Here is a 13240-nt window from a genome sequence, read left to right as displayed (position 1 = left end):
AGCAAAGTCTGAAATGAGATAAGTATTAAATGTGTGTAAAAATTAAGTTCATAATTGATAGGAATTTAGCCAACTGTGACATTCCTGCATTTTGTTTATTATAATGTATAATACCATCCTCAGTACTGCAAAGCAGCATAAAAACATGTGCATTGCCATAGGGCTTATTTCATCTAAGAAGACACCAGCCTGGCTTCAGATATAAGGAACAAAACTGTTGTATGTTAAACCACATAATGTTTTACACAGTCTCGGAATATTCAGATTAATGTTTTTAAAAACTATACTTCCTTTCTATGTTCCAGTCACTGTTCTTTCCTTCACCATAGCTTTGTTTTAGTGTCCTATAGCAGTAGAGTTCATGGTGAAGTCAGCAATTCACCATGAGCCTCCCTGCAGCAAATTCTATTAGTGGCATCCATTGCTTTATCTCAATTCAGTGCTGAAAGGTCATTAGAATACCGACTAAGGAGACAACAGTCTTGGAACACTTTTGCTAGTGTTGAAGTCAGAAAACTCACCACTCACGGATCAGACACTCATGACCAATCCACTGGGTACCCAACAGCTAAAGTGCAACCCTGATACACAGCAGCATGCTTCTACTAGTTGACAAGAAAATGCACAGAAACAAATACTGGTCTACATTTAGCTACGTTTATGCCATCAGCCATTGGGAGAGATTTTTTCTTTTTCTACAATATATTTGACCTAAGACAGCATTTAAATGACTTTCCAAACACTCAGGTGGAGCATATATATTTTAAATATCAGTTCACTTATTAATGTTAGATTTCTCTTACCATTACCAGCGTGGTAAAAGTCAACACAACTTAAAAAAGTCAATAGTAAGACATGATGCATTATTGAAGAGTGTGCTTTGATCAGATTTTCTACATAGATTTGCTGTTCAGATGGAGACAATAAACTAAGAAACGTTTTTCACCATGAATCAATCTAAGTAGTATAGACAGCATTAACAATTTTCTTTTAATGTTGCCCACCCTAGCCCTGACAAAAGTACCGATAGCATTCTCTTCTAAAATTTTAATCTGGTTGAATGATTGTTTGAAAGGCTTTTTATAAGCACTTAGGGAAATGCCAAATAAGCATGTCAAATGACAAGTTGCTCAGCACAAACAGTGCACCAGGGGAGAAGGACCCAAGAAATGCTCTGGTAAAAGATTGTGAAAACACCTTTTCCTTAAGAAACAAAGGAAAATGTTATTAGAACACACATCACAACAGGTCGCCATTTTCTTCAGGTGAAAAATTCACTTATTATAGGTACATATTAATAAAATGCTTTTACTGGAGAAAACTCAGAATTTGGGGGGTTTACTGCATTGGCCAAAAAGTTCGTTCGTATTTAAGTAAAAATAAAAGACTCATTCTTCATTTTCACGAGGAACTCCATTGAACAACCTGTTCACTAATTGACCGAACTTTTTGACCAACCCAATATAAGGAGTTGCACATAGTTTATTAGAGTACTAATGTATTTTTTATTCTTTTTTTCTATTCTATGGATTTTTATCCTATAAGTACTCGGATAATTGAATAAATATAGCACACACAAAAAAAAAGAGAAAAAAATGCTCCCCTTCAGTTGTATGTGTGTCATACCTTGCCAATTTGATATAACTTAATTTTTTGCATTTGGCACTTCCATGTTTTCTGGGTAGAGTATGAATTTAGAAAACAATAAACATCAACATATGAACATGAAAGACATTATGTGAATTAGAAAGGCATAGTTTGATGTCATGTAATGAAGAATAGATAGGTCATTTTCCAAGAAAATTCCCCACAAATCCTCCTCCATTTTTTTCAAAATGTAGAATAAGGTTAAATTACAGAGAATTTTCCTAGTGATAATTCTTAGTGGAAGGAGGGAGGCTATATAAAATTTCTCTCTCATTTACAATGATTAGGCCCCTAAATAAGTACCAAAATGAACAAGACACTGTCAGCCCTTAGGGAATTCAGTCTTATAGAGGAGCTCTCAGTCTAATCAAAGAGGGTGCGCTCAATCTAGCACAGAGATGGTAAATAGGAGCCGTTTCTCCTCTTCTTGCTCATGTCACAGGTATTTTCATTGGTCGTTTTTCTTGCTGATCTCAAATGTGACTCCAGAATCTTTCTCAACAAAACATAGATTAGCATTTCAGTTGAAACCACTTCACTGTCTGGTTTAGTGGACAGTCCTTATTCTATGATATTTCTACCATGTCTAAGGTTATGTATTCAGGATTTACATGGATGGAAAACACAGAATGTACATGTTAGGTATGTCAGGAAAATACCTCAGTAAATTGCTTTGAAGACAAAATTTCAATCGTACTAATTTAATTGAAAGTCAGGAAATATCCCAGTGTGAATCAGAATTCAGGGGAGGGTTTAGGGTCATTTCTCCTAGAGATCTTCTGCAAATTAAAATAGGACATGATTTGTTTGATACTCCTGATGATAATTGTAACGAGCTCCAAAATTGTTCTGTACATAAGTTATCAAATTTCATTGTAATTTTTAATATAATGCCTGCTTCCATATGAGACCATCTGCTGTCTGAGGGCATAGAACATGTCTGTCTTGGTCCCTGCTTTGTATCCAGTGTATCATAAGGGGATCCCTGGTATTAAGTACTTAATAAATATTTAATAACTTAATTGGATGACTATTTGAAAGTGCTTGATATACGAAAGTTCAGGCAAAATTAAACAAAAATGTAAATATAAATGCAAGATAAGCTGACTGAATATGCCATATTTATCAGGCTAAACCCCAGTATTATCTTGACTTTTCAGAAGTTCCCCTATAACAGATGTTTTGATGTACTCAAAATACCCAATTCTTGTGGCGGAGGGAGGGATAAACTGGGAGATTGGGATTGACATGTACACACTACTATATATAAAATAGGACCTACAGTATAGCACAGGGAACTCTACTCAATACTCCTTAATGACCTATATGGGAAACGAATCTTAAAAAGAGTGGATATATGTATATGTATAACTGATTCACTTTGCTGTACAGCAGAAACTAACACAACATTGTAAATCAACTATACACCAATAAAAATGTTTTAAAAACCCACTCAGTTATTAACCAGCTTAATCCATGTTGGAAAGACAGAGGTGAACAGAGACTGCTGGGAGAGAGACGTATAACTGGAAAATGAAGAAGGAACATGGTAGATCTCGTGGAAAGTTAATAATTAAGCAAATTATGTATGTGTTGGGATAGAAGAAGCTTTAGAAAAGGGGCAGTGAATACAAGGATCCTAATTTGTATGCACCTGAGGGCTGCTGAATCACTAGAGCCAAGGTTTCATGTAAGGTGGAGAATCACCTTCCCCTTTACACTCTTTCACTTTCCTTCTTTTCTGTTTTCATTCCTCCTCAAATTTATAGTAACAACTGTATATTTGCACAACCATCCAATGTAAGCAATACTTGTCTATGACCCTTAGGTAGCTCATGAGAAATCAAATCAATGAATGTCCATTCTGTTAGTCTACTTTCACTAAGTGTATCCATAAGAGATTTAATATTTATACGTAGGAAATTGCCAAAACCAATTGAGTGAATAATTTTTTTCCTCCCCAAATGACTCTTTCTTATTAAGATCCTTCATATGATTGCTAACTAAGACTGTGATACAGGCATTTTATTTACTATCTTCCTCTAGTTTGCCTGGTTACCATGTTCACAGTGCTATATAGAAGAGGTCTGTGGCTGGCATTCTGGAATTCATCAGTGGTTTTTCAAGAGCTAAACATCATTATTTCATTGAGACATCTTTTGCCCCTGTCCCTGACGTCTCTTTTGTTACCAGTAAAAACTATACCTGTGCTACTTGGTGAATGATGGTGGTGGTTTGCCTGTGAAAATAGGCCACAAAGATGGCAAATGGAACTTCTGCTGCTGGTCATTTCCTAGCACTTGCTTCAAAACACACACAGAAAATTTGAGTGATGTCCTCAAGACCTATAACAAACTAGGTCAGATCACTCTTGGAAAAAATACTCATTTCTGTGGTCCCCTTATCACTTCCTTGACTAGCCAAGTGAATGTTTCACTAGTGGGCTATTCATGGAAACCCAATCAAGATTTGTGGCAAGGTGATAATTTATTTCAAATTTATAATTGTATTCCCAGTATATATTAAAAGAAGTAGCTTGCTCTTACTTTCCCTTTGTAGAGTCATATAATGAGGATTCTCTGAGTTAGGTGACTATTTCATAATTAAGTCAGGGCTGCAGATAGAATAAGCAACTACCTAAGCTGTGTATTTATAGATTTTTCAAAAGTGCTTTTTTACTGATTTTATTTCTCTCAGTGGCTTATCACTATACCTGAAAATTTCACTATAATCACCCTTTATGGATTCCCCTCAAGATAAAGCTTTCAGAGACTGAGTCGTCTGCTTTGAGGAGGAGTAAGAGAGGGAGGAATTAAGTCTCTGAATTAGCAAATGCTGGAATATTCCAGGACTCTACCCTCCAGGACTCTTATTCTCTGTCTAAGCTCTTTCCCTAAGTGGTCTTAACCAATCCAGTGCATTAAATGAAATTTGCATAAAAATATTTCCAAATTTTTCTCACTCTTTTTCACTGTGCTCTAGTATTTTATATCTAGTTTTCTATTAAACACCTCCACTTGGATGTGTAATTGACATCATAAATCTCATCTGAAAGAAAATTCTCCTCCCAGCTTCCTTCATCTTAGCAAAAGATGTCACTCTGTACCAGTTGTACAAGTCTAGATTCTAGGAGCTGTTATTGCTTTCTTTATTTCTTCACTTTGCCAATCTAATTTATTAGTGAGTCTAGTCAGTTCTGCATTAAAAATATGCACATTCTCTTCACTATGTCTGGAATGAATTTATGAAAATGCAAACACAATTATAACATTTTCCTACTTAAGTTTCTCCAATATTTTCTCATAGAATTTAGAATAAAATTGCAAATCCTTACTATGGACTGAAATGGTGCATATCACTCTTGCCCCATACAGTACTACTCTCTTCAGGTTCACTGTGATGCTTCCATTACCCTGGATTTCTTTCTTTTTCTTAATGCATTAAGAATATTTATACCCAAGTTCTTCTCTCTGAAATATTTGAACTAGTACCTTTATTTCATTCATGTCCTAATTCTAAGATGGAGAGATCTTCCTTAACTATTCAATTAAATAGTTCCCCCAGTCACTGGTCTCACACAATGTTAGTATTGACTTTAACAGTGCTTATTAAACTCTGAATTACCTAATTTGTTCATTTACTTAATTTTTGTCTGACCCTTTCTCTGAGAACAGGGATCTGATCTGTCTTATTTACTATTCCCAGAGCCTGTCCGAAACAGTGATTAAAATACTGTAGAGGGGCTTCCCTGGTGGCGCGGTGGTTGAGAGTCCGCCTGCCGATGCAGGGGACACGGGTTCGTGCCCCGGTCTGGGAAGATCCCACATGCCGCGGAGCGGCTGGGCCTGTGAGCCATGGCTGCTGGGCCCGCGCGTCCAGAGCCTATGCTCTGCAATGGGAGAGGCCACAACAGTGAGAGGCCCGCGTATCACAAAGAAAAAAAAAATACTGTAGAAACTTCATACATATTGTTTGAAGGAATATAAAATGGATAGAAGTAAAATCCTAGACTCCTAATGTGTGACCTGTGCATTCTTTCCACTTAATTGGCACATTAGTAGTGAATATCAATGTATATATTAGTTTATAGTGTAGCTTAACGTATAAATTAGACTATGCTATAGGAACAAATTAATCTCTGAATCTCAACAGTTTCATATACAACTTTTAATAATTATTCATAGGAAGTCTGATGCCAGTCATTAGAGATGCTCTTCCATCAGGTGACTTAGGGATCCGGGTTCCCTGTATGTTGTGATGTCTCCCTTTCCTGAGAGAGGTACCACACTATCAAACGTTTGGTCTAGAAGGTCACCTCTGATAAGTCAGTATTGGCTGGAACTAGCCTCGTGGCCTAATATAATTGCAAGGGAGGCTGGATTATTTAGGGGAGCACATAGTATATAAGGGAAGCAGTGCTGCCTCTAACACAACATTAATAGCTAGTTAGGCAAGCTAAAGGAATAAGATGTGGGGGCACGTAGGGAAAAAAAGTCCAGTGATGAACCTGCTGTACAGCACAGGGAGCTCAGCTCAGTGCTCTGTGATGACCTAGATGGGTGGGATGGAGGGGTGGGAGGGAGGTTCAAGAGGGAGGGGATATATGTATATACATAGCTGATTCACTTCCTTGTACAAGAGAAATGAACACAACATTGTAAAGCAATTATATTCCCATAAAAGATTTTTAAAAAGTAAAAAGTAAGAGGAGGATGAGAGAGAGAGAAAAAAAAACTGAACTGAAATATACTGGTGTTGATCTCTGGGACCCATGCACAGCTAATGAAAGGCCAGGAACAGTCTCTACACTGGCGAATATACTTTTCCATTTGGTTTGCAGCTGCAGCTAACATTATTTCTTGTGCCTAATATTGTTTGAAGTTCGCCTCTTAAACTCATGTTCTTCTTGATTCTTTTGCTCTGAATTATCTTCCCACTGTCAGATGTCTCCACCCCAGGCCAGCCTTTGTGTTCCACTTCACAGCTAATCATCTTAGATTAATACCAGGAGCACTTTTGCCTAATGGAGTTTTAGCCAGAAAGAGAGAGAAATAGAGCCAGGAAGAAAACTCCTGCTAAGTGAATACGTCTACTCATTTTCCCTGTGTTTCACATGCTCTCTGGTATAAAAGAAATCACGGAAGTCAATGGATTAAATATAAATGTGAAGTAAGGAAATATGTGATAAAAGAGAGACGGATAAAAACGTACTTGAGCCCAATGGGCGGACCATGTGGTGAGCTGATATAATACCTTAATTCTGGCATCCCTGTGGCTATCCCAGGTTGACAACATTTCAAAGATGGCGATTATTTGGAATAAATCCAAGATTATACTTTAAATAAAAATGCTCATAAATCATAGCTCTTCCACTATGAATAGGACAGGCACATAAGCAATTACTTATAGGAGCAGTATTATCTTGCAATTCAAGCTGTTTCTTAAGTTGATTTAACTAAAAGCTTACTTTTTTGCCCCAGAGTGAAAAATGAAAACATTCAACTTGTTTTGCTTTGTCCTGTATATGAAGTTTAATTAGACGAATCATGTATTCTCTCAAAAAGGTTCTATAAATGAAAAATGGGAATTCAAGAAAAAGAAAAAAAAAGAAAAGCCAATATGTCTAGAGGGAAAAGACCTGGGGTAAGTGCTGCAAAATGAAATTGGGTGGGTGGGAGAGAATCAGGACCCAGTCCACCCAATGACAACATTAAGTGTCACAAGTGACTCTGGACTTAGGGAAAAAATATATCTGTTGATATAGGTAGAACCTACAGAAAACAGTTTTTCTGTCCATTTTATGCTTCAGAGTGAGAAACTCTGACTTCAAGTCTTGGATCTGCCACATACCAGCTTTGTGTCCTTGGGTGAGTTTTTAAACTATAAGTGTCAGTTTCCTCATTTGTACACTGAAGATTTAAACCTTAACAGGGTGGGTTTAAATAGAATAAGGCACAATCCCGGGTACATATTACATGGAGCCTTGCTGCTGGTAAGGGTACTGTAAAGAAGGATATACAGTATGTATACAGATGGATATAGATATCTCTAGTTATCTATCTATTATTGATCTACCTCTGACATTTAGACAGTTATTTATGAATGCTCATTTAGTTTATAAAAGATGATATATTCTGATTACTGTTTTCCTATCAAAGCTCATATAACACCAGGTGACATGTAAAAGCTTTACTCCTTCAATTTCTTAGTGTACACAAATGTTTCATTGCTACCTGTACATCTCAGTGATATGCCTATTGCTTTTTTTTTTTTTTTTTTGCGGTACGCGGACCTCTCAGTGTTGTGGCGTCTCCCGTTGCGGAGCGCAGGGTCCGGACGCGCAGGCTCAGCGGCCATGGCTCACGGGCCCAGCTGCTCCGCGGCATGTGGGATCTTCCCAGACCGGGGCACGAACCCATATCCCCTGCACCGGCAGGCAGACTCTCAACCACTGCGCCACCAGGGAAGCCCGCGACTGCTTTTTAAACTCAAGAATTAAAATGGTCCAGAGTAGGGTATGCTATCGACCCATTTGGCATGGGAAATAGCTCTCACACACATGCCGATGCAATAAGGTTTTCGTGATGCAAAGAGAAGCTGTAAATTTAGTATGAGTAAATGTTACATTACCAAGTAGTGAATAAAATTCAGAGAGATGCAGAGCAGAAATTACAGAAGACAAATCCGTATTAGTTCCAAATTAGATGTCTTTAACACATTGAAAAATACTAAAATGTAATGGGAATGGATTAAGCCTGCAAACTACTTTGGACAAAATTACCTTTTAAAATGGAAAATAAAACTAGTGATGCTTAATATAAAGCTAGTAAATATCATGGAAAAATTTTGGTGGGGAGATTGGAACTTGAAAAATTATTCTAATATTATCTGAAAAGATTTACATTACAGCAGTGACTTTCAATCTTTTTTGATTGTAACCTACAGTATGAATCATGTTTAGAATTAGGACTCAATTCACATACACATACACACTTATACACACAAACACACACAAAGGCAATAATAATTTTATAAATAATGTTTACTGCAAATACATATAATGAAGTCTAATATTTCTATATTTTTATTATTTATTAAATGTTAGTGACTTCCAATAAATTCCCAGAACCTTAAATGAATTATGACCTATTCATATATATATACATATATATATATTTTTTTTTCAGGGTTGTTAAATGACATTTATGACTGCTCTACATTGCAAGAAGCACGAGGGCGTCTTTAAGGTACAGGCTCCAGTGACAAACACTGGGTTCATAATCTTGTCTCCACCACCTAAGATGTGTGATCACAGGCAAGTTGCTTAAATCTCTGAACCCCACTTCCTTGATGGAAAGTAGGGATACCCCAGAGATGACCCACAGCCAGGTTAGGGCCCACAAGCCAGCATCTGTTCCAAGGAGTCTGTGCCTCTTCTTGCCATTTGTCTGAAGTGTTGAAACCATAACTCTTGGATACAGCTGCCACCCCACTTCACAGGGCAGCTGCAGGAAGTAAGGAAGTAGTGTTAAGTCGCTCTGCATATGCTGTGCTCTCACCCAGTCAGCAGGTATTCTCCCCCTTCATGCAGGAAGGTCTGGAATTAGGTAGTTACAAAGCCCTGTGTCACCACCTTCCAACTACATCCAATCTTTCCCAGCTAGGCTAGAAGACGGTAATCACAGGAGAGGCAAGGCAATTAAAAAAACAGAAATAAAAACTCAGGAGAGGCCTCTCTTTCTGCTCTTCTGAAGACTTCTTTCCTGCACAGGGAGGTTCTGCAGGTATAGACAACACCCTGCTTCAACATATCTACCCCCCTTTGAAGAAGCTGTCACCCACAAAGGAGGCAGGGCAGGAAAGGGTTCGATGTTCAGTTTCCTTTAATGACGCCCATTCTCCCTGAAGGGCAGGTGTGGGCAGCTAGGCGATGGCAAGAGATGTTCACTTGAAGATCTTGCCCTGTTTGAAGGCTTTGCCCACGTGCAGGAAGGCCCCATCCCAGGAAGAGTATTCTCGAACCGGTCTGAGTCTCCTCGCTGCTGGGATCCAGTTTCCAGCATGTGTATGACTCATAGTACCCCTGCCAATCTGGACTCAGCGGAAAGGCAAGCTCCTGGCCTTGGAAGACCCAGACTCCAGAAATGGAGCTGCTATTGTTGGTTCCAAAGAGAATGACACTGACAGATGCATTCTTCCCCAGTTTGTCCAATCGCTGGAACATTCCAGTGATGAGGTTGCAGCTCATGAAGGTCTGGGTGAGCTCTTCAGGGAAGCTGTACTAGGAGTACCACAGGGACCAGCCATCTTTATCAAAGTGCTCCCCAAAGTACGGCAGCGCCACGGAGAGTGTGTCCTCGTTGGAGTGCTTGCGCTTAAATTCATCCAACACAAAGGTGCTCTTGGGCAGGGGAGCAAAGGGGTCCTTGGCCTTCGGCTCAGCAGCCGCTGCCTGCGCACGTTCATCCAGCTCCTCCTTGGGCAGGGACAGCTGTCTTCTTCTTTCCGCTCGGCCTGGGGCTTCTGTTTCTCTTCTCGAGAAGCTTTCTCTTTCCGTGGGGTGTCCTTCTTAGGCTAGCTCTCTGCAAACGTTTTAGCATCAAATTGGGCCATTTTCTTAGAATTTCACCTCCCCCAAGACAGCCCGGAACTGGGGCTGCTTAATGCAACCCCAGAACCTGTTTATAAAGCCACAACAGGGTGCAGACAACTGTGATGTCAGCCAGCATCACACGTTCGGCCACCGGAAAAGTCCTTGTCTTCAAGGGAGCATCCAGCAGCCCCAGAATTCACCTCACCTCCTCCTTTGCATTCTCCGTGGCCTGCTTGTTGTGGTGCATGATGCCCAAGGAGGGGAACACCCAGGTACTGGCTGGGGGAACTATGTCGCTATCAGCAAAGCTCACCCACTGCACCACCTGGGCTGCTGCTTCAGGAGTACTTCCCCGCAGGTCCTCGTTGCTCACATAGTAGGCGATGGCATTGCTCTCGAACACAGAATCCATCATCAACCTCAAAGGCTGGAACCTTGCCAGCAGGAAATTTACGGAGAAATTCGCGGGTACCATTGGTTTGGCCAAAATGGAAGTGGGGTGGTGCGGAGAGCACGCGCACCTGAGCCCTGCTGTAGTGAGTGGCAATGAGGGCCTTGAAGGCCCTGCAGTTTTCAGGATGTGTGTACAGGGTCCCAGCTGCCATGGTGATTCTGCAGAGAAAGGGTGACCTATTTATCTTTAAAACATGCTACTTTACAAAATATTCAATTAAGTTATTAAATTAAGAGTTATAAAAGAGACTTTGCCCTATCATATATTCACATATATAAGAAAACTACAGGCATATGAGTGAAATGATAGAAATTTCTGAATTACATCTATGCTTACACAATCTCACGTAAAATAAGAATGCTATTCCAATTAGTGATAAGATCATATATTACACACACACAAAATTGTTAGGGTAAACTTCAGTCATCTTGGAAAAATGATATTTAGATTCTCTGTTTTACAAATTGCATCTAAATAAATTGCAAAAGTATTAAAGGTAGAGGTATACAAAACAAAATTATAAACGTAATTGGAGAATATAAGAATATTTTTGTTATTTTGGGTTGTAGAAGGCCTTTACAAGCATGAGGACAAAATCAGAAATCATTAAAAAAAATTATAGAATCAATTACTTATAATGTACAATTAAAATTCAAATGGCAACCTGAGAATAACTTGAAGCATATATAATATACAAACTATATCTAACATATGGATACCTTCCTTAATATTTAAAATAAATACTACAAAATAAAAGGAATCTGTGAAAAGCATAAATAAACAATTCATAAAGAATAAGGGTTAATCATTTATAATGAAATTTTTAAAAATTCAAGCTGATTATTAAGGAATTTCAAGTTAAACAATAATAAATAACTTTTGTACATATCAAATTGGAAAATATGTATTCTTAGGGTTATAATGCCTGCTATTATTTAGCTGACATTTATTGAGTGCTTTCTGTATGTCAGACACTGTTTCAAAGGTTCAGCATCCTGTTTAATCTTTCCAACAGACAATCCTATAAGTAGGTAGCTAACTACCATCTCTAGTTACAGAAGAAGGATGCTGAGATTGGTTAAGTAACTTGCCTCATAACTAATAAGTAGCTGAGTCAGGTTTTGATGCCAGAAAATCTGACATCAGAGCCCACATTTTTAATCGAGTATGAAAAAGCTGTTGTAGGAAGTGTAAGGTGCTACTATATTTCTAGAGGGCACTTTTACAAAATATCCCCAAAGCACTGAAAATGTACTTGTTGCTTGGAATATCAATTCTACTTCTACATATTTACCCAAGATATAGGTAGAAACCTGTGCAAACAGTCACATAAATTTCCATAAAAACTCTTTTATAATGGTAGAAAATTAACAGAAAAGAGATTAAATATTTACTACTTGAGTGCATTATTTGTGGCATATATATGTAATAGAATATCTTTTAGCAATTGAACTTTTGAAGACTAGTTATTGACAGAGTAAGTATAAAAAACAGATTATAAAACAATATGCATAACATGAATTTTGCTAGGAGAAGGAGATCAGGAGGAAGGAAGAGAATGAGATCAGAGTTAATTTCTGGCTCCCTCTCTGAAAGTTTTTCTTGAACTGACTGTGTCCTTTGATCATGGTCATGATTCCTAACAAGATGACTGACTACACAACTCTTAATCCTTCTAGGTTCTAGAGACAATACCTCCACTCATTCATTTGTGCTTTAGGTTGGTAGAAGCTCACCTGTGACAAGCGGCAGATTATTGTCCTAGCCTTTGTGGTTCCTCTATAGCCAAATATTTGTAACTTCCCTCCTTTTAAAATAAACCTCCTCAAATATCCATTAAAGTTCATTGTGGATTCAGTCTGGAGAAGATATATAGAAGAGGTTAAATAAACACCCCATAGTCCACATTTGAACTCAAAATATGAGTATAAACTCATAAAATATTTAAAAATATTTATTTGCTAGTTAGTTCTGTTCACTGAAAAGGTCTAGAGACAGTGAGTGACCCAGTAGCAATGAGCACCCCCAGGATACAGATTGTGCTTTTGGAATGATGGCTGATACCAGGTTGGGGGTGGGTAGGAATGCAAAAGATGACTCTGGACCATCTTGACATACCAGAGCGTGAAAGCTGACAAAGATTACTAGGAGAAATGGGACAATTTGAACTTCATAAAGGATAAACATTGAAATTGATCTAAACTTGTTGGCTGTGTTTAAACAAACAAGTTTAAAAAGTATATTTAAAAAACAAACCCGTAATTAGTTACCTGCTGAAGATAACAGAAAACCAATTCATTCTCTTGAAAACTGGTTAAATCAGAGGAAAGAAATAAACATGATCTTGCCTTTCTATATGAACTAAACTATTGGATAAAAAATAGTAGGTGAGGGGAGTTGTCTCTGGAAGTATTTTTTTAGTTTTGGATATTTGAAAAGACTTATAAGACTCAACAGAACATGCTCATTTAAGACTATTATCTAAAGTCAGAGAAGATGATACAGCAAAAGAAAGGGAGTGCAGGTGGGCATTGGGGATCCGAGAG

General features: G+C 38.2%; 1 pseudogene across 1 annotated transcript; it reads right to left on the bottom strand.

The window, feature by feature from the left end:
* Window positions 1-9591: 9591 nt before the first annotated feature.
* Window positions 9592-10860, bottom strand: LOC307176103 (elongation factor 1-gamma-like; annotated as a pseudogene). The gene has a single exon. The product of its transcript is annotated as an elongation factor 1-gamma-like (transcript).
* Window positions 10861-13240: the final 2380 nt, after the last annotated feature.

The sequence above is a fragment of the Stenella coeruleoalba genome (assembly GCF_951394435.1).
Source record: "Stenella coeruleoalba genome assembly, chromosome: 17".
Taxonomy (NCBI): Eukaryota; Metazoa; Chordata; class Mammalia; order Artiodactyla; family Delphinidae; genus Stenella; species Stenella coeruleoalba.
The sequence above is the reverse complement of the archived record's forward strand: the minus strand, read 5'-3'. Positions and strand labels throughout refer to the sequence as shown.